The sequence below is a fragment of the Sturnus vulgaris genome, chromosome 10 (genome assembly GCF_052056855.1).
Source record: "Sturnus vulgaris isolate bStuVul1 chromosome 10, bStuVul1.hap1, whole genome shotgun sequence".
Classification (NCBI taxonomy): domain Eukaryota; kingdom Metazoa; phylum Chordata; class Aves; order Passeriformes; family Sturnidae; genus Sturnus; species Sturnus vulgaris.
In genome coordinates, this window is record NC_142252.1 from 6,725,782 (window position 1) to 6,749,719 (window position 23,938).

Genomic DNA, 23,938 nt, shown 5'->3' on the forward strand with positions numbered 1-23,938 from the left:
ACCAATGGCACCTGGTCCGTACCAGCCATAGTATGTCCAGCAGGACCAGGGCAGTGAGTGTCCCTGGGTACTGAGCACTGGTGAGGCCACACCTCCAATCCTGGGGTCAGTTTTTTGGCCTCTCATGACAAGAGAGACATTGAGGGGCTGGAACATGTTCAGGGAAGGCAATGGAGCTGTGGAATGGTCTTAAGCACCATGAGCAATGAAGGGAGGCTCAGCCTGAAGAAAAGCAGGCTTAGGGAAGACCTTCATCCTCTCCACAACTCTCTGATGTAGCCAGGTAGGGGTCAGGCTCTTCTCCCAAGCATCAAGCAATAGAAGAAGAGCAACTGGCCTCAAGTTGTGCCAGGGGAGTTTTAGACTGGATATTAGCAAAAAAATTCTTCACTGTAAGAAAGGGTTGTCATGCACTGGCATAGGCTGCACAGGGCAGTCACCATGTCTGGAGGGATTTAAAAGATGTGTGGATGTGACACCTGGGGGCATGACTTACCAGTGACCTTGGCAGTGCTGGATTAATGGTTGGACTGAAGATCTTAACGGTTCTTTGGAACCTAAAGGATTCTATGATTCACTCCTGAAACCTTTATCTCCTCCCTTCACTGCCCAGTGAGGGGTTGTAGCCAGTTCATAGCAGTTTACCTTTGTTGTTTCTTCTTCCTCCCATTTTTCCCCTGCTTCAGTGTAGGTCTTCTCTGGGGCAGCAGTCCTTCAGGATAAACCTGCTCCAGTGTGGGCTGTCTCCAGGCCACAGTTCTTTTGGGGAGTGGTCCACTTACAGTTTTAAGGCAGGCAGAAGTGTCCCTGGCAGGTCAGGGGCTTCAGCTGTGTGGTTGGACATGCATGTGCTCAATTCATCCAGCCCATCATGCTGCTGGGCCTGGCAAGCTTCCACCCTCATAAATACACATGCTATGTGAGCATAACCCTAAAATTAGTTTTGCCTTGCTCTAGCTCTGCATTTCTGTAAGTACAACTGGTTGCTCTGCTTCTTGCTCTTTTGTCAAAATAGAACAACGAGCACTTGCAGTTTCCTTTCATATCGAGATGATTTTGGTTCCTTTTGCAACAGCTGTCAACAGTTACTCCATCAACCCCCCCGAGCCTCCAGGGCTCCTGGCCTCTGCTTGTCTCTTCAAAGAATTCCTACAGTGTGTGGTGCATGTATGTGCATATGTGCACGCCTCGGTGTGGGTGGAAGTGTTTTGATTGGCCACACAGATATATTCCCTAAAGCATCTGTCTGGCAGTTTACAGGACAAAAGTGTATAAGATAATTAAGAATTATTATTTTTCATATCTCCTTGCTCTGTCTGAGCATGCAGAAATGCACTTATTGGTGAATGAGCTGGGGAACCTGATGATGCAGGACATGGAAAAGGTTGATACACTGAATGACACCTTTGCCTTGGTCTTTATTGGCAAGACCAGGTTTCAGGAATCCCAGGCTCTAGAGATTGAGGAGATTGAATCTCCCCAAACCAGGCTGAGAGCCGCTTCCGAGACAAAGCCCAAGAAGCGGGTGTTTGCATTATTGAGGGCACCGTGTGCGCAGGGACATCTCCGAGCGCGCACACCCGGCACACATTGCAGTGGGTGGTTATTGGCTTGCGCGCCCTGGTGGTGGCACTGAGGAAGGCACTTGTCCCCAGCCCCACACACTCCATCAGGAATTTACACAATTTTTACTTATCATTCCTAGAAAATGTGGAAAGGGTTAAATGGAATCACCTGTAGACTGAAAAATAACATGAGCATACCATAACAAGAAGGGCCTAGAGTGCGTCACCTCCACATGTTGCTCTTTCTCTGTGAATGATTATTGTACAGGCAGTTATGTTACTGATAGTCCATGAATAATATCTTAACTCAGCCCAAGAAGTCTGTTCCTATTCTTTGTTCCAGTTGTGCACTCAACTAGCCTTACTGACACCAATGTACTTGCTCATAATTGATGCATTTTTATTTAATGCTTTTAGAGAGCTATTTGTGATTACTCCTAAAGAGATATTGTGAGGTTTCCAGAGGAATATACTTTTAACTGCCTTTGCGAAGATGATCAGTGTTTTATTTTGTTTGATGAGTTAAAAAACTCCCTCAAGGATTAATCAGGGCAGAGCAGAAGCAGCATCAGACCTGCCTGGGGCACAGTCAGGGAGATGGGTGCAGTCAAGCCTTTCACAGTAAGAGAACACTAGTGTTTTCTCTGTGGTGTTTCCCAGCTGTGATGCACTGGTACAAGAGTTCTCTTTTCTTCTGCTTGTTTGACTTATCTTTCCAGGATAGAAAACTTGACTTTGCTGGAGTTGATTCAGTGTTGAATACTTTAGTCTTGAATTCATGTCACTTAGTTTTTTGCCTGTGTTTTAAACTGAGTTTAATGCCATTGGAGGAAATGCTTCAGATGAGCAGCAGACAAGCAGATGTCTATCAGAAGAGACCTTCCATTTCCAGAATAAACTGGAAAAAAGCAGAAAAAAAAGTCTATAAGATAAGTTTTATTGGACTATTTCTTGCCATATTTGGGGTTACTTAATTGGTATCATATTCCAATGCTCTATATTCTTAACATAATTGCAAAATCTTTGGTCCAATTTTCAAAGGCATAAAGGGGAGCCATATCAACAGTTGTTGGGGTTGACAATTCAGAGCAGGCTGTCAATGCATTTTGTAAACAGGAGCATAATTCCACTTTTGAATTGAGACTTTTGAAACCTGCCAGCATGCCCTCAGACCAGCACCAGAAGGACCAGGTCTCTGGATGGATTTGCAGGACTGAATCTTCATGTTTTTTCTTGCTTGCCATATTAAATACTTTAAAAATGATAGACATCAGGGGCTTTGGGCAGAACCAGGTGTCACTGGCAAGGGTCTAAAATCTTGTAGATAATTTATTCAGAAATCTTAACCTTTCTAGGAATGACAAAAGTGTATCTAGGGCCAAACAGACAGCAAGGGAGAAAGCAAGGGCTGGCAGTCAGGCTGCGGGGAGCAAGGACAGATAAAACCTGGCAGGAGCAAAGTGGTGCAGTGGCATGTGTTGGGCCCATAAGTCAGAGGTTCATGGATCAAAACCATCCTCAACTAGGGCACGCTTTCCCCAATGTTGCCTCACCAACAACTTTTACCATGCCTGCCTCTAGCTCCCTGGCCGTGGTTCTCCTCTTCATCTGGCCCTGCAACCTAGTCCAGCCAACAGGGGGCCATGGAGTTGTTCAGCATTAGGCACAGCTTCCCCCTCAAGGCCCTGCATACTATGGGCACACAGGTCTTCCTTCCTTCCCTGCAGCCAGCTCAATCCCCAGATTCCCAGGCACAGGAGGGCACCTCCAGGCCTATGCCAGGGCAGAGGAGACTCAGGCTGCTCCACATGTGCTCAACACAAATATCTGGGAGATTTCTCTATCCTCTGTTTGCTGCCAGGACCATTTGTAGGGTGATGAAGGATCAGGGCCAAGCAGGTATTGGCTAGCAGTGACTGGGTGTTAGGAGTGCAGGAAAGGCCATGGGCGACTTGCAGAAGGAGCTGTGGTGCTGCCCTGAAGGATGGTGTGATTAGAGAGTGCCTGGAGGCCCTGCAGGAAGGCTGCACTTGGTGATAGATGTCCAAGGTGATGGAGAGAGAGTCAGGCAAGGCAAGGGGGCATGCAGCTGAGTGAGGCTGAGCACAGGGGCCAGAGGTGACCTGTGCAGAAGGTCCCATGGTGTAATGGTGAGCACTCTGGACTCTGAATCCAGCGATCTGAGTTCAAATCTCAGTGGGACCTCAGTCCTTTTGCTCCCTCAGGCTTTTCCTCAGCATGCTAACACTCACAGCTCTCCTCTGCTGCTGCTTCACTTGTGGAGTGTTCTCAGATGAATCACACAGCAGCTGAGGTGGAGACCACCCACTCAAAAGGGGTCAGGCACAGGAGGCTGCTCTGGGACTGCTCAGCTCCTATGTCACATGCATCCAAAAGCAAACTGAGACAGAGCTACACGCTGAGGACAGCTGCTCATAGGTTGGAGCATTCCCACAGTAACAGCAGGTTACTCTGTGTGGCATTACTGGTGGGTGCACCTGTGTCGACTGCTCCTTTCTTGCTCCTTTCCTGTGCGGCTCTTATTCCTCTCTTCCCTGCCAATGTCTTTCTATTGCTCTGCAATCAGTTCCAGGAGCTATGCCAACATTGGGCAGTGTCCCATCATTAGGGTTACATTTGCTGCCATGGCAGAGGGGAGGACCTTCCTGGCAGAGCAGGTGGTAGCTGAGGGAGGAGCAGAACAAAGGACCACGACTCTCCAGAGATGCTGCTCAAAGGCTTTAATGAGAAGGAGCAAAAGCGGTGGCACAGAAGAGAGACCAAGGAAGACGTGTGGGGGAGCAGGGAGGGAAGGAGATGGGCCCATTAGGCAAGGACAAAGGGGAAGATCGGCTGGCTTCAGCAGATCTGCCCGCGGGAGAAAGGCAGACACAGGCCTGACCCCCCCAGGCCAAGGGAGCCCCCAGAAGAGATGGGAACCCCCGCGGTGCTGAGGGAGCTGCCCACAGCAGCTGACAGAGAGGATCCCACGGCTGTGCTCTGAGGGAAAGAGGTGAGGATGGGGCCCGGCAGGGTCACCACCACGGGCGAAGGCTCGATGAACACCGTGGAGTCAGCGCAGCGGGCGATGCAGGGCTCACTGCAGCTGCTTGCAAGGGGGGTTGGGCCACAGGGGCCGCAGGGCCGTGGGGGACAGGGTCTGCAGCAAGACATCTCTCGGTGCAGGAGGCAAAGCTGCAACACAGAGCAGGGAGCAACAACCAGCCCCACCATCAGTCTGGCTCTCTGTCCCTCAGCTCTCTCCACGGACACATTTGCTCTTCAAAACACACTCTGTGCCTACAGCTCCCGCCACCCTCCTCGTGCCCTCCCAGTGGCACGGCACAGCAACGCAGCCCCACTTCAGGAACAGGACCCAGCACAGGGGCTTGGAGGCTCCTGTGCAAAGACTGGTCACAGCCCATCTCCACAACAGACATGGCCGTGTTAGACATGGCCGGGCATGCACTGGGACATTTTGTTCCACCAGGGCAGGTGCAAATTCTGCTGGGCACATCCCCCTGTGGCTGAGCCCCATTGATCCCCTTCTGCTGGAAACAAGCCCCCTCTTCCCAGCTGTCCCCAGGCACCAGCATGGAAAGGCTGATGGCCCTTCAACAGTTCTGTGTCAGGGCCCAGCTGAGGCAGCCCAAGGATCAACCTGGGCAGCCTCCATGGCAGCAGTTCAGCCCACAGGGAGGGATGGAGCGCACTCAGGCTTACCTTGTTCCTCGAGGAAAGGGAAGCCAGAGACCAGGATGCAGAGCCTGGAGCAGAGCAGCCTTTTATACCGTGTTCCAGAGCCCTGTGGGGCCACAAACATTCCTTGTTCCTGAAACATCCAAACCCCTGGGAGTGGCCACTTGTGAGCCCTCGCTATTCATGAGGTCCCTGCCTCTTTCATCTCAGGCATTTTTCACCAGTTTCACACCACCCAACATGGAAATGATTCATGTGTATCCCAGGTTCCTAAGGCCACTTTTCTTGGAGGTCCCAGGCCAGTGGAGAAGGAGAAGAATGAGAGTTGACATGACTATATGTAGGGTATATTGCTTCTGTCTATTGTTCGTCTTGATGGATAATTTGGCTCCAGTTACAGTGCAATTCAGCCATGAAGAGAAACCTCAGGTCAGCTCTCAGGAGCTTTCAGTGCAGCACTCAGGCTAATCCTGAGGGTCATTTCTTCCACGGGCTTATCACAGACATACAGAGGGCTGTGGGTCAGTTGAGGCAGCAAGTCAACAGTGCACAAGCCCATAGTGGGGAAGAGACCCAACTCTGCAGGGAGGTGGCAAAGCTCAGTGGTAAGGAAAGGCCATGTTCAGCTGGAAGGATGTCCCTGCAGGCCTGATGACAGCCATGGGGAACTTGCTTACAGTCCACAGGCCAGACCACGGCCTGATTTTGTGATCAAAGAGATGCCGTGTCCTTCCCTGAAAGAGACCCACAGCCACACTGACCTATTTTGCTCAGCTTATTGCAGAGGCCGCAGACCTGGTTGGTGGCTTTGGGGAAATGGATGAGGGCAGGGAGCCAAAAGCCCATGGCTCTTTTTTCTGGGTCTGGCATGGAGTTTCCCATTCCATGCATTTTACATTTCAAAGGGACATTGGATCAGTCTCCCCAGAGCACGTGGGTGTCATCACGATGTGGAAGAGCTGGGAAAATCCCTGAGCTCCAGGCAAATCTGAGTCACCCAGTGTGGACTTGAGTGGAATGGGTGCCACACACTCAGGCACTCAGGGGATAACAGAGCTCATATCCTCAATGTTCTGCTGCCATGAAGGGTATTCCCCCACCTTTTCTCCCTGTTCAAGCATCACCTGGTGCTTCTCTGCAATCTCCTGCATTTGCTGTCTCCCAAGGCATGGTCTTTTGGTGACTGCTCCAGGGCTGTAGTGACTCAGAGTACTCCAGATCAACCCCAGAAGGTCTGGCTGGAACTCTGGAGGTCTTGTGCTCCTCTCAACTGCTCTGGGCAGATCAAACTGCCCCAGTTCCTCAGCAGGCTCTGGGCCTTATCCTGCTGACTTCTAAGCAATGTCACAGCTCAAGAAAAGGTCACTATCCCTTGTGCAGCTCTCCTAGGCCTGTCCCATATCTTCCCCCAGGCAGCCTTGAGATTTCCTTTCTTGCAACTTGTGATTGCTGCCTCTTGCCCTTTGACAGTGCATGTCTCAGGAGAGTTTGGCTCCCTTCTCTCCAGAAAGTCCAGGACGTGCTGGAGTCATCAGCTCCATGCCCCCCTCCACACCTTGCTCATCTCCACCACCTTAAACACGAGCAGTGCCCTCAACCTCCCCCCACGTGTCAGGGGCTGCAGCCCTTCTGTTCTGCCTGGTCCTCTGGCATTGCCTCTCTCCATAAGAGATGCCCACTACCTCCCTTGTCCCCAGGGACACCAAATGGGGACATCAACCCACATGTAGCCCCTCAAGTGCCAGCAAAGTGCACCATCCATGGGGTGAGAAAATCCCAGGCTTATGGAGTGAGATCTGGACATGGACAGTGAGGAACTCTCAGGATTAGGTGTGAAAGCTCCCCAGGGGACATAAAGTGGAAGCTCTGTTGGGACACACTTTCTCTCTGCTTTGCAGCCCTTCTGCCCTAAAAGAGTTCCTTGTAACTGGCAGGGACTTTTCTGACAGTGGCAGAGTTCAGAGGACAATGGGACAAGGCTCACAGCTTCCGGAGGCTACTTGCAAGTTTCATCTTCTAAGAACAGGAGCAGAGGACATCCAGTGGTCTCTCCCAGCCTCCATTATCCTGGGCTGCCTCCCATGACCCCTTAAGTAGCCACCAACAGGCAATGCCTTTTGAAAAGCTGCAGCAGCAGCACGGGATTACATGGACGTACAAGGTGTTTTGGGACTGGTCCTAAAAGGTCTGGAAATGCCCCTGACAAAGGCAGAAATTTTTGGGAAAAGAGCCTATGTGCTCTGGTATCCCTGGAATGCTGAGACCAGGGCATCATGTCCTCTCATTTCCACATCAGCATGATTCAGGTTTGCCTGAAGCTCAAGTTGGATTTTCCCAACTCTTCCACCTCAGTGATTCCCACATGCTCTGCGAGACTGATCCAGTAGCCCTTTGAACTGTGAAATTAATTGAATGGGCAACGTGATGCCTGCCCCAGGAAAAGGAGCCATGAGCTTTGGGCTCCCTGCCCTCAGCCTCTTCCCCAATGATGCCATCCAGATCCTGGCCTCGGGGCTGTGCACACTGAGCAAAGTGGCTCAATTTGTGTGTGTTAAAATGGCTCAATTTGTCTTTCAGGGAGAGATGTAGGCATGACTTTGATCAGCTTCCTACGTGTTGATTTCCTTGTTTCCTAGAGGATCTCACCTACCCAAGCTGAGGCCAGAGCTGTGGTTGTAAAATGCAGGAGGGCCTTGTTTAGTTTTCAAGGGACACTCAGCTGTGGAGTTTCCCTGAGACAGGCACTACTGCACCTGCTCTTGGCATCCTTCTCTCTAAATAGGAGTGATGTGGATTTTTTGGGGGATGGCCAGTCATTGCACCTAGATTGGATGGATGGTGGCAATCAAGGACTTGTGGTCTAGAGCTCGATGTCCAACTCGAGGGGTGTCCAACCAGTGATAAGAGTGGATTCTCTGGGTTTGGTGATGGAAATATTTTGAGGACTATTTAATACCTTGTTGGGAGACATGGAGGGAGAGATTGAGTGGATCCTCAGCAGGTTTGTGGATGACATTGAGCTGAGTGATGGGGTTGATACTCTAGAGGAAGGGATGCCATCCAGAGGAACGTGGACAAGATGGAGAGGTGGGTCTGTGCAAAGATCATGAAGCTTAACAAGGTCAAGTGCCAAGGTCAGGGTAACCCCAAACATGGACACAGGCTAGGCCACGAGTGGATTGAGAGCAGCCCTGCAGAGAAGGACTTGCAGGTGGTTGAAATACAGAACATGAACCTGCACTGCCTGCTAGCAGCCCAGTGCAAAAATCCAATCATATTCTGGGCTGCATCCTGAGCCGTGTGGCCAGCAGATCCAGGGAGGGGATTGTCCTGCTCTGCGTGGCACTCATGGCACCATAGCTGGGTACTGCCTCCAGCTCTAGGACCCACAGCCTAAGAAACACACACACCTGCTACAGGGGGTCCAGAGAAGCCACGAAGATCATCAGGCAAATGGAGCCATTGGACTGTGAAGACAGGCTGAGAGGATTGGAGTTGTGTAGCAAAGAGAAGAGCAGTCTCTCAGGAGACATTCAGTCGAGATAGGGAAGGATACTTGGTTGGGGTGTATAGGCATGGGTCAACGGCTACAGGTTCAAAAGAGAACGCAGGAATATTTAGATTAGATATTGCAAAGGAATCTTTTCCTGGAGAGTGATGAGACACTGCAACAGGTTGTGCAGAGAAGTTGTGAAAGCTGTTTAAGACAGCTCAAGCTAGATGATTTCAAGGACCATTCCATCGTAAACTGATACAAAGAGTCATTGAAAAATTCGGGGTTGTACGTAGCGAGAGACCAATATTTGAGATGAAAGAGGCAGGGACCTCATGAGCAGCCAGGGCTCACAAGTGGCCACTCCCAGGGGTTTGGATGTTTCAGGAACAAGGAATGTTTGTGGCCCCACAGGGCTCTGGAACACGGTATAAAAGGCTGCTCTGCTCCAGGCTCTGCATCCTGGTCTCTGGCCTCCCTTTCCTCGAGGAACAAGGTAAGCCTGAGTGCGCTCCATCCCTCCCTGTGGGCTGAACTGCTGCCATGGAGGCTGCCCAGGTTGATCCTTGGGCTGCCTCAGCTGGGCCCTGACACAGAACTGTTGAAGGGCCATCAGCCTTTCCATGCTGGTGCCTGGGGACAGCTGGGAAGAGGGGGCTTGTTTCCAGCAGAAGGGGATCAATGGGGCTCAGCCACAGGGGGATGTGCCCAGCAGAATTTGCACCTGCCCTGGTGGAACAAAATGTCCCAGTGCATGCCCGGCCATGTCTAACACGGCCATGTCTGTTGTGGAGATGGGCTGTGACCAGTCTTTGCACAGGAGCCTCCAAGTCCCTGTGCTGGGTCCTGTTCCTGAAGTGGGGCTGCGTTGCTGTGCCGTGCCACTGGGAGGGCACGAGGAGGGTGGCGGGAGCTGTAGGCACAGAGTGTGTTTTGAAGAGCAAATGTGTCCGTGGAGAGAGCTGAGGGACAGAGAGCCAGACTGATGGTGGGGCTGGTTGTTGCTCCCTGCTCTGTGTTGCAGCTTTGCCTCCTGCACCGAGAGATGTCTTGCTGCAGACCCTGTCCCCCACGGCCCTGCGGCCCCTGTGGCCCAACCCCCCTTGCAAGCAGCTGCAGTGAGCCCTGCATCGCCCGCTGCGCTGACTCCACGGTGTTCATCGAGCCTTCGCCCGTGGTGGTGACCCTGCCGGGCCCCATCCTCACCTCTTTCCCTCAGAGCACAGCCGTGGGATCCTCTCTGTCAGCTGCTGTGGGCAGCTCCCTCAGCACCGCGGGGGTTCCCATCTCTTCTGGGGGCTCCCTTGGCCTGGGGGGGTCAGGCCTGTGTCTGCCTTTCTCCCGCGGGCAGATCTGCTGAAGCCGGCCGATCTTCCCCTTTGTCCTTGCCTAATGGGCCCATCTCCTTCCCTCCCTGCTCCCCCACACGTCTTCCTTGGTCTCTCTTCTGTGCCACCGCTTTTGCTCCTTCTCATTAAAGCCTTTGAGCAGCATCTCTGGAGAGTCGTGGTCCTTTGTTCTGCTCCTCCCTCAGCTACCACCTGCTCTGCCAGGAAGGTCCTCCCCTCTGCCATGGCAGCAAATGTAACCCTAATGATGGGACACTGCCCAATGTTGGTAGAGCTCCTGGAACTGATTGCAGAGCAATAGAAAGACATTGGCAGGGAAGAGAGGAATAAGAGCCGCACAGGAAAGGAGCAAGAAAGGAGCAGTCGACACAGGTGCACCCACCAGTAATGCTTTGTGGGCTGGAAAGGAGAAAAGCACTTCTTTGGATGACTTGACATCGGCAGTGCGGCCTCAACAGAGTTTGATGGCAAAGTTCACTCCGTCACTCACTCAGTGGGTAAAGCATAAAGAGAATATTGAATTAAATCAGAGCCTAATGCTCTATACAGAATTAAAAGGGTACATAAGTGTTTAGCAGTGCTCGAGCCACAGTCACAGCAAGGACTTAATCACAATTTCACAGTGACAACATTCATACCATTATCAATTCTCTCTCACAAACACACATACAGACACTCCCTGTATTCAGATGTGTAAATAAACCTATCAAAAATGTCCCTTGGGCTCAGTGAAATGCTCACATCAAACCCCATTGCGTTTCTCAACCAATCATAGGCTGTACTTAGAGGAGTGTGGGGTGATGTGTGTGTGCATCAAACCAGGCCTCATCATCACTGATGGCCTTTTGAGTAGCCCAGCTTTACAGTTCTCAAGCTGCCAGAGATATTCCACCCCGAGGGACGTGCTGGCACCGTCTGCGGTGGTCCAGGAGCCTCCAGGAGCTTCACTCAGCACAGAGCTGTTTATAGGCTCACAAGATGATTTGCCTTAGTCATCAGAGATGGAACCTTACATTCCATCTCTGACACAATCCGTGGTGGTAGCTACTGGAAATAACTCCCAAGACATTTGGAATCTATTTCCAAAACTGCATCTACAATGGTGTTCTTCCACTTGGGCCATATTTCATTGAGAACTTTGTAGTTTTAAGTTCAGTTGAATCCTATCAAGTGTTTTCCCTCTATAAAATTTTAAGGTTAAGATATTAGTTGCAAGGTAAAAGTTACAGTAAAGTGCTGTCAAGGTTTTAGGCCGTGTTCCTTCATATTCTTGACCTCACTGTCTTTTGTCACACACACACACACAAACAGACACACTCACAAACATACAAACACATTCTCTCGCCCTCTCCTAGATAGTTCTCAGTTCATTTCTGTTTAGATTGCCTGGATTTTGTTTGGGTTTGTAGTTGCTTGTTTTTCCTTCTTGTGCTTTAACTGTCCTGTAAGTAGTAGAGTGAATCATGGCAAGGCATTTCATTGTGCTTTCCTTTAATATTAAATGTGTCTTTTGCTGATATCTTTGCCAGTGATTTTTGAAGCAATCTCACACACTCGTTTGTAAGAGGAGCCTTGGGCTGAAGTGCCTGGGTGTCGGTGTCGTGGCACAGGGTATGTGATGAGCAGCCAGGCAGGGCAGGAGCACGTAGTTGTGGCCGAGTGGTGAAGGCGATGGACTAGAAATCCATTGGGGTTTCCCCGCGCAGGTTCGAATCCTGCCAACTACGGGGCACACGCCCCTTTTGGGCTGCACAGGTCCCACCCCACAGCTGGCTGCCATGGACGGCAGCTGCAGCTGCCCAGAGGGCTCCTGCTCCTGCAGCCCTGCCTGTTCCCGCAGAGCAGCTGCTGGCAGGCAGCCTCGCCTGCCTCCTGAAGGGCTTTCTGCAGGCCACGGGAAAGCCTGATGAGGGGCACCTGTGAGGGCAGGGGACAAAACTCTGTGCTCTGCAGCCAAGCCCACCTGGTGTGGGGAAAATCCTGCAAGGGAAAGCAATCTCAGAGGTGTTGTCTGCATCAATGGAGAAGGAAAGGGGAATTGCAAAGTGCAGCACCACCTGGGGCTGATCATTTCATCACCTCGCATTGACACCAAGTGGGAAAGGCAAGAACTTGCACCGTGAAAACCAGCTTAGCACAAAGTGCCAAGAGCTCAGATCTTTTACTTCGCAGTAAGCATGAGCAGCATTGAGCTGAGGCACCACCAGAACGTGCACAGCTAAAATGGGTGAACTCTTTTGGTTGGCAATTCCAAGCAAAGGCAAGCCATGTCCCACCTTGGGCAGCACAGAACTGAACTGAGGGGCAGGTGCAGTCCTTCAGTGTGCTGGGAGCAGAGCTGGATCTCTGGGCAGGGCTGCAGGGTGAGGCTGAGGCTGGATTTCAGGTGGCCTGATCCCTAGCAAGGCCCAAGACTGCAGCCTGCCTTCGGGGGTGCCTTGGGAGATGAACCTGTCAGGGTGTCCATTTAGTGGGGTGGGGGAGGCAGAGCAGAGAGGAAGGGAGGGAGTGAGGGCCAGCAGTGGCCGGCAGCATCAGGCTGCGCCGAGGGCAATGGCAGCCAAGGCTCAGGAGGAGCAGAGTGGCGCAGCGGGAGCGTGCTGGGCCCATAACCCAGAGGTCGATGGATCGAAACCATCCTCTGCTAAGGCTCTTTTTTCACCAGCACTGCCTCACCTGACAGCTTTCACCCTTCTCGGCTCTAGATTTTCTGGCAAACCCTGGCCATAGCCCTCTTATTCCCTCTGTCCCTGCTCTGTGCATTTGGTGGAAAGGATATAAGTTGTCTAACTTTTAAATATATCTTTATTGAGGGTTGTGTTCACGGCTGACAAGGGCAACCAAAGCTTTTCTTCAAAAGATTCTGTTTACCCAAATTTAGGGTTTCCCTGGGTGAGGCCTGATGTTTTCCTCTCATTAGTCCTTATGCAGCTTGACTGGCTTGGGCTGGAGAAGAGAAGGCAAGGGGGCTTCTGCTGTGGGAAGGTAACTTGCCATGGCGTGCCCTGAGTCAGAAAGAGCTTGTTGCAGTTTGAGAAAGAGAAGATTGTGTGTGGTTCTGAGCCAGGCACTTGTAAGAGAGGCCATGGGCGACTTGCAGAAGGAGCTGTGGTGCTGCCCTGAAGGATGGTGTGATTAGAGAGTGCCTGGAGGCCCTGCAGGAAGGCTGCACTTGGTGATAGATGTCCAAGGTGATGGAGAGAGAGTCAGGCAAGGCAAGGGGGCATGCAGCTGAGTGAGGCTGAGCACAGGGGCCAGAGGTGACCTGTGCAGAAGGTCCCATGGTGTAATGGTGAGCACTCTGGACTCTGAATCCAGTGATCTGAGTTCAAATGTCAGTGGGACCTCAGTCCTTTTGCTCCCTCAGGCTTTTCCTCAGCATGCTGACACACTCACAGCACTCCTCTGCTGCTGCTTCACTTGTGGAGTGTTCTCAGATGACTCACAAAGCAGCTGAGGTGGAGACCACCCACTCAAAAGGGGTCAGGCACAGAAGGCTGCTCTGGGACTGCTCAGCTCCTATGTCACATGCATCCAAAAGCAAACTGAGACAGAGCTACACGCTGAGGACAGCTTCTCATAGGTTGGAGCATTCCCACAGTAACAGCAGGTTACTCTGTGTGGCATTACTGGTGGGTGCACCTGTGTCGACTGCTCCTTTCTTGCTCCTTTCCTGTGCGGCTCTTATTCCTCTCTTCCCTGCCAATGTCTTTCTATTGCTCTGCAATCAGTTCCAGGAGCTATGCCAACATTGGGCAGTGTCCCATCATTAGGGTTACATTTGCTGCCATGGCAGAGGGGAGGACCTTCCCGGCAGAGCAAGTGGTAGCTGAGGGAGGAGCAGAACAAAGGACCACGACTCTCCAGAGATGCTGCTCAAAGGCTTTAATGAGAAGGAGCAAAAGCGGTGGCACAGAAGAGAGACCAAGGAAGACGTGTGGGGGAGCAGGGAGGGAAGGAGATGGGCCCATTAGGCAAGGACAAAGGGGAAGATCGGCCGGCTTCAGCAGATCTGCCCGCGGGAGAAAGGCAGACACAGGCCTGACCCCCCCAGGCCAAGGGAGCCCCCAGAAGAGATGGGAACCCCCGCGGTGCTGAGGGAGCTGCCCACAGCAGCTGACAGAGAGGATCCCACGGCTGTGCTCTGAGGGAAAGAGGTGAGGATGGGGCCCGGCAGGGTCACCACCACGGGCGAAGGCTCGATGAACACCGTGGAGTCAGCGCAGCGGGCGATGCAGGGCTCACTGCAGCTGCTTGCAAGGGGGGTTGGGCCACAGGGGCCACAGGGCCGTGGGGGACAGGGTCTGCAGCAAGACATCTCTCGGTGCAGGAGGCAAAGCTGCAACACAGAGCAGGGAGCAACAACCAGCCCCACCATCAGTCTGGCTCTCTGTCCCTCAGCTCTCTCCACGGACACATTTGCTCTTCAAAACACACTCTGTGCCTACAGCTCCCGCCACCCTCCTCCTGCCCTCCCAGTGGCACGGCACAGCAACGCGGCCCCACTTCAGGAACAGGACCCAGCACAGGGGCTTGGAGGCTCCTGTGCAAAGACTGGTCACAGCCCATCTCCACAACAGACATGGCCGTGTTAGACATGGCCGGGCATGCACTGGGACATTTTATTCCACCAGGGCAGGTGCAAATTCTGCTGGGCACATCCCCCTGTGGCTGAGCCCCATTGATCCCCTTCTGCTGGAAACAAGCCCCCTCTTCCCAGCTGTCCCCAGGCACCAGCATGGAAAGGCTGATGGCCCTTCAACAGTTCTGTGTCAGGGCCCAGCTGAGGCAGCCCAAGGATCAACCTGGGCAGCCTCCATGGCAGCAGTTCAGCCCACAGGGAGGGATGGAGCGCACTCAGGCTTACCTTGTTCCTCGAGGAAAGGGAGGCCAGAGACCAGGATGCAGAGCCTGGAGCAGAGCAGCCTTTTATACCGTGTTCCAGAGCCCTGTGGGGCCACAAACATTCCTTGTTCCTGAAACATCCAAACCCCTGGGAGTGGCCACTTGTGAGCCCTGGCTGCTCATGAGGTCCCTGCCTCTTTCATCTCAGGCATTTTTCACCAGATTCACATCACCCCATATGGAAATGATTCATGTGTGTCCCAGGTTCCTAAGGCCATTTCACTTGGAGGTCCCAGGCCAGTGGAGAATGAGAGTTGACATGGCTTTGTCTAGTGTTTATTGCTTCTGTCCATTGTTCTTCTTGATGGTTAATTTGGCTCCAGTTACAGTGCAATTCAGCCATGAAGAGAAACCTCAGGTCAGCTCTCAGGAGCTTTCAGTGCAGCACTCAGGCTAATCCTGAGGGTCATTTCTTCCACGGGCTTATCACAGACATACAGAGGGCTGTGGGTCAGTTGAGGCAGCAAGTCAACAGTGCACAAGCCCATAGTGGGGAAGAGACCCAACTCTGCAGGGAGGTGGCAAAGCTCAGTGGTAAGGAAAGGCCATGTTCAGCTGGAAGGATGTCCCTGCAGGCCTGATGACAGCCATGGGGAACTTGCTTACAGTCCACAGGCCAGACCACGGCCTGATTTTGTGATCAAAGAGATGCCGTGTCCTTCCCTGAAAGAGACCCACAGCCACACTGACCTATTTTGCTCAGCTCATGCCAGAGGCCAGAGACCAGGGTGGGAACATTGGGGAAAAGGCCTTTATTTTCCTTCTCTCCTGAAAGTCCAGGGGGCGTTGGAGCCTGCATCTCCATGCCCCCCTCCATGGCTTGCTCATCTCCACCAATTTGAACAAGAGCCGTGTCCTCAACCTCCATCACCCTCCTCAGCCCCTCAACATGTGAGGGGCTGCAGCCCTTCTGTTCTGCCTGGTCCTCTGGCATTGCCTCTCTCCATAAGAGATGCCCACCACCTCCCTTGTCCCCAAGGATACCAAATGGGGACATCAACCCACATGTAGCCCCTCAAGTGCCAGCAAAGTGCACCATCCATGGGGTGATAAGATTCCAGGCTTATGGGATGAGATCTGGACATGGACAGCGAGGAGCTCTCAGGATTAGGGGTGAATGCTCCCCAGGGGACATAGAGTGGAAGATCTGTTGGGACACACTTTCTCTCTGCTTTGCAGCCCTTCTGCCCCAAATTGTTCCTTGTAACTGGCAGGGACTTTTCTGAGAGTGGCAGTATTCAGAGGACAATGGGACAAGGCCCACAGCTTCCGGAGGCTACTTGCAAGTTTCATCTTCTAAGAACAGGAGCAGAGGACATCCAGTGGTCTCTCCCAGCCTCCATTATCCTGGGCTGCCTCCCATGACCCCTTAAGTAGCCACCAACAGGCAATGCCTTTTGGAAAGCTGCAGCAGCAGCACGGGATTACATGGACGTACAAGGTGTTTTGGGACTGGTCCTAAAAGGTCTGGAAATGCCCCTGACAAAGGCAGAAATTTTTGGGGAAAGAGCCTATGTGCTCTGGTATCCCTGGAATGCTGAGACCAGGGCATCATGTCCTCTCATTTCCACATCAGCATGATTCAGGTTTGCCTGAAGCTCAAGTTGGATTTTCCCAACTCTTCCACCTCACAGTGATTCCCACATGCTCTGCGAGACTGATCCAGTAGCCCTTTGAACTGTGAAATTAATTGAATGGGCAAAGTGATGCCTGCCCCAGGAAAAGGAGCCATGAGCTTTGGGCTCCCTGCCCTCAGCCTCTTCCCCAATGATGCCATCCAGATCCTGGCCTCGGGGCTGTGCACACTGAGCAAAGTGGCTCAATTTGTGTGTGTTAAAATGGTTCAATTTGTCTTTCAGGGAGAGATGTAGGCATGACTTTGATCAGCTTCCTACGTGTTGATTTCCTTGTTTCCTAGAGGATCTCACCTACCCAAGCTGAGGCCAGAGCTGTGGTTGTAAAATGCAGGAGGGCCTTGTTTAGTTTTCAAGGGACACTCAGCTGTGGAGTTTCCCTGAGAGAGGCACTACTGCACCTGCTCTTGGCATCCTTCTCTCTAAATAGGAGTGATGTGGATTTTTTGGGGGATGGCCAGTCATTGCACCTAGATTGGATGGATGGTGGCACTCAAGGACTTGTGGTCTAGAGCTCGATGTCCAACTCGAGGGGTGTCCAACCAGTGATCAGAGTGGATTCTCTGGGTTTGGTGATGGAAATATTTTGAGGACTATTTAATACCTTGTTGGGAGACATGGAGGGAGGGATTGAGTGGATCCTCAGCAGGTTTGTGGATGACATTGAGCTGAGTGATGGGGTTGATACTCTAGAGGAAGGGATGCCATCCAGAGGAATGTGGACAGGATGGAGAGGTGGGTCTGTGCAAAGATCATGAAGCTCAACAAGGTCAAGTGCCAAGGTCAGGGTAACCCCAAACATGGACACAGGCTAGGCCACGAGTGGATTGAGAGCAGCCCTGCAGAGAAGGACTTGCAGGTGGTTGAAATACAGAACATGAACCTGCACTGCCTGCTAGCAGCCCAGTGCAAAAATCCAATCATATTCTGGGCTGCATCCTGAGCCATGTGGCCAGCAGATCCAGGGAGGGGATTGTCCTGCTCTGCGTGGCACTCATGGCACCATAGCTGGGTACGGCCTCCAGCTCTAGGACCCACAGCCTAAGAAACACACACACCTGCTACAGGGGGTCCAGAGAAGCCACGAAGATCATCAGGCAAATGGAGCCATTGTACTGTGAGGACAGGGTGAAATGGTTGGGGTTTTGTAACGAAGGGAAGGGAAAAGAGAAGAGAAGAGAAGAGAAGAGAAGAGAAGAGAAGAGAAGAGAAGAGAAGAGAAGAGAAGAGAAGAGAAGAGAAGAGAAGAGAAGAGAAGAGAAGAGAAGAGAAGAGAAGAGATATCTTCCAGGAGAAATTCAATTGAGAAATGGAAGGACACTATATTGGGGTGTGTAGGGATGGGTCAAGGCCTACAGCTTTGAAAATGATTGAATGTATATTTAGATTGGATAGTGCAAAGGAATCCTTTCCTATGAGAGGGACGAGACAGTGCAAAAGGTTGTGAGAGAAGTTGTAAAAGCTGTTTAAGACGGCCCAAGCTAGATGATTTTAATGTCCATTCCATCCCAAAGTGATATTAAGAGTCATTGAACAATTCTGGGTTGTACGTAGCGAGAGACCAATATTTGAGATGAAAGAGGCAGGGACCTCATGAGTAGCGAGGGCTCACAAGTGGCCACTCCCAGGGGTTTGGATGTTTCAGGAACAAGGAATGTTTGTGGCCCCACAGGGCTCTGGAACACGGTATAAAAGGCTGCTCTGCTCCAGGCTCTGCATCCTGGTCTCTGGCCTCCCTTTCCTCGAGGAACAAGGTAAGCCTGAGTGCGCTCCATCCCTCCCTGTGGGCTGAACTGCTGCCATGGAGGCTGCCCAGGTTGATCCTTGGGCTGCCTCAGCTGGGCCCTGACACAGAACTGTTGAAGGGCCATCAGCCTTTCCATGCTGGTGCCTGGGGACAGCTGGGAAGAGGGGGCTTGTTTCCAGCAGAAGGGAATCAATGGGGCTCAGCCACAGGGGGATGTGCCCAGCAGAATTTGCACCTGCCCTGGTGGAACAAAATGTCCCAGTGCATGCCCGGCCATGTCTAACACGGCCATGTCTGTTGTGGAGATGGGCTGTGACCAGTCTTTGCACAGGAGCCTCCAAGCCCCTGTGCTGGGTCCTGTTCCTGAAGTGGGGCCGCGTTGCTGTGCCGTGCCACTGGGAGGGCACGAGGAGGGTGGCGGGAGCTGTAGGCACAGAGTGTGTTTTGAAGAGCAAATGTGTCCGTGGAGAGAGCTGAGGGACAGAGAGCCAGACTGATGGTGGGGCTGGTTGTTGCTCCCTGCTCTGTGTTGCAGCTTTGCCTCCTGCACCGAGAGATGTCTTGCTGCAGACCCTGTCCCCCACGGCCCTGCGGCCCCTGTGGCCCAACCCCCCTTGCAAGCAGCTGCAGTGAGCCCTGCATCGCCCGCTGCGCTGACTCCACGGTGTTCATCGAGCCTTCGCCCGTGGTGGTGACCCTGCCGGGCCCCATCCTCACCTCTTTCCCTCAGAGCACAGCCGTGGGATCCTCTCTGTCAGCTGCTGTGGGCAGCTCCCTCAGCACCGCGGGGGTTCCCATCTCTTCTGGGGGCTCCCTTGGCCTGGGGGGGTCAGGCCTGTGTCTGCCTTTCTCCCGCGGGCAGATCTGCTGAAGCCGGCCGATCTTCCCCTTTGTCCTTGCCTAATGGGCCCATCTCCTTCCCTCCCTGCTCCCCCACACGTCTTCCTTGGTCTCTCTTCTGTGCCACCGCTTTTGCTCCTTCTCATTAAAGCCTTTGAGCAGCATCTCTGGAGAGTCGTGGTCCTTTGTTCTGCTCCTCCCTCAGCTACCACCTGCTCTGCCAGGAAGGTCCTCCCCTCTGCCATGGCAGCAAATGTAACCCTAATGATGGGACACTGCCCAATGTTGGTAGAGCTCCTGGAACTGATTGCAGAGCAATAGAAAGACATTGGCAGGGAAGAGAGGAATAAGAGCCGCACAGGAAAGGAGCAAGAAAGGAGCAGTCGACACAGGTGCACCCACCAGTAATGCCACACAGAGTAACCTGCTGTTAATGTGGGAATGTTCCAACCTATGAGCAGCTGTCCTCAGCGTGTAGCTCTGTCTCAGTTTGCTTTTGGATGTATGTGACATAGGAGCTGAGCAGTCCCAGAGCAGCCTTCTGTGCCTGACCCCTTTTGAGTGGGTGGTCTCCACCTCAGCTGCTTTGTGAGTCATCTGAGAACACTCCACAAGTGAAGCAGCAGCAGAGGAGTGCTGTGAGTGTGTCAGCATGCTGAGGAAAAGCCTGAGGGAGCAAAAGGACTGAGGTCCCACTGAGATTTGAACTCAGATCGCTGGATTCAGAGTCCAGAGTGCTCACCATTACACCATGGGACCTTCTGCACAGGTCACCTCTGGCCCCTGTGCTCAGCCTCACTCAGCTGCATGCCCCCTTGCCTGACTCTCTCTCCATCACCTTGGACATCTATCACCAAGTGCAGCCTTCCTGCAGGGCCTCCAGGCACTCTCTAATCACACCATCCTTCAGGGCAGCACCACAGCTCCTTCTGCAAGCCGCCCATGGCCTCTCTTACAAGTGCCTGGCTCAGAACCACACACAATCTTCTCTTTCTCAAACTGCAACAAGCTCTTTCTGACTCAGGGCACGCCATGGCAAGTTACCTTCACATAGCAGAAGCCCCCTTGACTTCTCTTCTCCAGCCCAAGCCAGTCAAGCTGCATAAGGACTAATGAGAGGAAAACATCAGGCCTCACCCAGGGAAACCCTAAATTTGGGTAAACAGAATCTTTTGACGAAAAGCATTGGTTCCCCTTACATTGGGTGGAGGTGAAAAGAACCCTGAATAAAGTTACTTTTAAAAGTTAGAGAAGTTGTATCATTTCCACCAAAAGCAGTAGCAGAGGGAAGAGGAGAGCTAAGGCCAAGTTTCCCGAGAAGGGTGAAAGCTGTCGGGTGAGGCAGTGCTGGTGAAAAAAGAGCCTTAGCAGAGGATGGTTTTGATCCATCGACCTCTGGGTTATGGGCCCAGCACGCTCCCGCTGCGCCACTCTGCTCCTCCTGAGCCTTGGCTGCCATTGCCCTCGGCGCAGCCTGATGCTGCCGGCCACTGCTGGCCCTCACTCCCTCCCTTCCTCTCTGCTCTGCCTCCCCCACCCCACTAAATGGACACCCTGACAGGTTCATCTCCCAAGGCACCCCCGAAGGCAGGCTGCAGTCTTGGGCCTTGCTGGGATCAGGCCACCTGAAATCCAGCCTCAGCCTCACCCTGCAGCCCTGCCCAGAGATCCAGCTCTGCTCCCAGCACACTGAAGGACTGCACCTGCCCCTCAGTTCAGTTCTGTGCTGCCCAAGGTGGGACATGGCTTGCCTTTGCTTGGAATTGCCAACCAAAAGAGTTCACCCATTTTAGCTGTGCACGTTCTGGTGGTGCCTCAGCTCAATGCTGCTCATGCTTACTGCGAAGTAAAAGATCTGAGCTCTTGGCACTTTGTGCTAAGCTTTTTTTCACGGTGCAAGTTCTTGCCTTTCCCACTTGGTGTCAATGCGAGGTGATGAAATGATCAGCCCCAGGTGGTGCTGAACTTTGCAATTCCCCTTTCCTTCTCCATTGATTCCTTTGCAGGATTTTCCCCACACCAGGTGGGCTTGGCTGCAGAGCACAGAGTTTTGTCCCCTGCCCTCACAGGTGCCCCTCATCAGGCTTTCCCGTGGCCTGCAGAAAGCCCTTCAGGAGGCAGGCGAGGCTGCCTGCCAGCAGCTGCTCTGCGGGAACAGGCAGGGCTGCAGGAGCAGGAGCCCTCTGGGCAGCTGCAGCTGCCGTCCATGGCAGCCAGCTGTGGGGTGGGACCTGTGCAGCCCAAAAGGGGCGTGTGCCCCGTAGTTGGCAGGATTCGAACCTGCGCGGGGAAACCCCAATGGATTTCTAGTCCATCGCCTTCACCACTCGGCCACAACTACGTGCTCCTGCCCTGCCTGGCTGCTCATCACATACCCTGTGCCACGACACCGACACCCAGGCACTTCAGCCCAAGGCTCCTCTTACAAACGAGTGTGTGAGATTGCTTCAAAAATCACTGGCAAAGATATCAGCAAAAGACACATTTAATATTAAAGGAAAGCACAATGAAATGCCTTGCCATGATTCACTCTACTACTTACAGGACAGTTAAAGCACAAGAAGGAAAAACAAGCAACTACAAACCCAAACAAAATCCAGGCAATCTAAACAGAAATGAACTGAGAACTATCTAGGAGAGGGCGAGAGAATGTGTTTGTATGTTTGTGAGTGTGTCTGTTTGTGTGTGTGTGTGTGACAAAAGACAGTGAGGTCAAGAATATGAAGGAACACGGCCTAAAACCTTGACAGCATTTTACTGTAACTTTTACCTTGCAACTAATATCTTAACCTTAAAATTTTATAGAGGGAAAACACTTGATAGGATTCAACTGAAATTAAAACTACAAAGTTCTCGATGAAATGTAGCCCAAGTGGAAGAACACCATTGTAGATGCAGTTTTGGAAATAGATTCCAAATGTCTTGGGAGTTATTTCCAGTAGCTACCACCACGGATTGTGTCAGAGATGGAATGTAAGGTTCCATCTCTGATGACTAAGGCAAATCATCTTGTGAGCCTATAAACAGCTCTGTGCTGAGTGAAGCTCCTGGAGGCTCCTGGACCACCAGCACGTCCCTCAGGGTGGAATATCTCTGGCAGCTTGAGAACTGAAAAGCTGGGCTACTCAAAAGGCCATCAGAGATGATGAGGCCTGGTTTGATGCACACACACATCACCCCACAATCCTCTAAGTACAGCCTATGATTGGTTGAGAAACGCAAAGGGGTTTGATGTGAGCATTTCACTGAGCCCAAGGGACATTTTTGATAGGTTTATTTACACATCTGAATACAGGGAGTGTCTGTATGTGTGTTTGTGAGAGAGAATTGATAATGGTATGAATGTTGTCACTGTGAAATTGTGATTAAGTCCTTGCTGTGACTGTGGCTCGAGCACTGCTAAACACTTATGTACCCTTTTAATTCTGTATAGAGCATTAGGCTCTGATTTAATTCAATATTCTCTTTATGCTTTACCCACTGAGTGAGTGACGGAGTGAACTTTGCCATCAAACTCTGTTGAGGCCGCACTGCCGATGTCAAGTCATCCAAAGAAGTGCTTTTCTCCTTTCCAGCCCACAAAGCATTACTGGTGGGTGCACCTGTGTCGACTGCTCCTTTCTTGCTCCTTTCCTGTGCGGCTCTTATTCCTCTCTTCCCTGCCAATGTCTTTCTATTGCTCTGCAATCAGTTCCAGGAGCTCTACCAACATTGGGCAGTGTCCCATCATTAGGGTTACATTTGCTGCCATGGCAGAGGGGAGGACCTTCCTGGCAGAGCAGGTGGTAGCTGAGGGAGGAGCAGAACAAAGGACCACGACTCTCCAGAGATGCTGCTCAAAGGCTTTAATGAGAAGGAGCAAAAGCGGTGGCACAGAAGAGAGACCAAGGAAGACGTGTGGGGGAGCAGGGAGGGAAGGAGATGGGCCCATTAGGCAAGGACAAAGGGGAAGATCGGCCGGCTTCAGCAGATCTGCCCGCGGGAGAAAGGCAGACACAGGCCTGACCCCCCCAGGCCAAGGGAGCCCCCAGAAGAGATGGGAACCCCCGCGGTGCTGAGGGAGCTGCCCACAGCAGCTGACAGAGAGGATCCCACGGCTGTGCTCTGAGGGAAAGAGGTGAGGATGGGGCCCGGCAGGGTCACCACCACGGGCGAAGGCTCGATGAACACCGTGGAGTCAGCGCAGCGGGCGATGCAGGGCTCACTGCAGCTGCTTGCAAGGGGGGTTGGGCCACAGGGGCCGCAGGGCCGTGGGGGACAGGGTCTGCAGCAAGACATCTCTCGGTGCAGGAGGCAAAGCTGCAACACAGAGCAGGGAGCAACAACCAGCCCCACCATCAGTCTGGCTCTCTGTCCCTCAGCTCTCTCCACGGACACATTTGCTCTTCAAAACACACTCTGTGCCTACAGCTCCCGCCACCCTCCTCGTGCCCTCCCAGTGGCACGGCACAGCAACGCGGCCCCACTTCAGGAACAGGACCCTGCACAGGGGCTTGAAGGCTCCTGTGCAAAGACTGGTCACAGCCCATCTCCACAACAGACATGGCCGTGTTAGACATGGCCGGGCATGCACTGGGACATTTTATTCCACCAGGGCAGGTGCAAATTCTGCTGGGCACATCCCCCTGTGGCTGAGCCCCATTGATCCCCTTCTGCTGGAAACAAGCCCCCTCTTCCCAGCTGTCCCCAGGCACCAGCATGGAAAG

General features: G+C 52.6%; 7 non-coding genes across 7 annotated transcripts; 4 read left to right on the forward strand and 3 right to left on the reverse strand.

Moving 5' to 3' along the window:
- The first annotated feature begins 3,698 nt into the window (after window positions 1–3,698).
- TRNAQ-CUG (transfer RNA glutamine (anticodon CUG)) lies at window positions 3,699–3,770 on the forward strand. Its single transcript has one exon. It is a non-coding gene; the product is annotated as a tRNA-Gln (tRNA).
- A 7,981-nt stretch (window positions 3,771–11,751) lies between these two features.
- Window positions 11,752–11,833, forward strand: TRNAS-AGA (transfer RNA serine (anticodon AGA)). Its single transcript has one exon. It is a non-coding gene; the product is annotated as a tRNA-Ser (tRNA).
- An 848-nt stretch (window positions 11,834–12,681) lies between these two features.
- TRNAM-CAU (transfer RNA methionine (anticodon CAU)) lies at window positions 12,682–12,753 on the forward strand. Its single transcript has one exon. It is a non-coding gene; the product is annotated as a tRNA-Met (tRNA).
- Window positions 12,754–13,381: 628 nt separating this feature from the next.
- Window positions 13,382–13,453, forward strand: TRNAQ-CUG (transfer RNA glutamine (anticodon CUG)). Its single transcript has one exon. It is a non-coding gene; the product is annotated as a tRNA-Gln (tRNA).
- A 6,466-nt stretch (window positions 13,454–19,919) lies between these two features.
- On the reverse strand, window positions 19,920–19,991 carry TRNAQ-CUG (transfer RNA glutamine (anticodon CUG)). The gene has a single exon. It is a non-coding gene; the product is annotated as a tRNA-Gln (tRNA).
- Window positions 19,992–20,597: 606 nt separating this feature from the next.
- TRNAM-CAU (transfer RNA methionine (anticodon CAU)) lies at window positions 20,598–20,669 on the reverse strand. The gene has a single exon. It is a non-coding gene; the product is annotated as a tRNA-Met (tRNA).
- An 822-nt stretch (window positions 20,670–21,491) lies between these two features.
- TRNAS-AGA (transfer RNA serine (anticodon AGA)) lies at window positions 21,492–21,573 on the reverse strand. The gene has a single exon. It is a non-coding gene; the product is annotated as a tRNA-Ser (tRNA).
- Window positions 21,574–23,938: the final 2,365 nt, after the last annotated feature.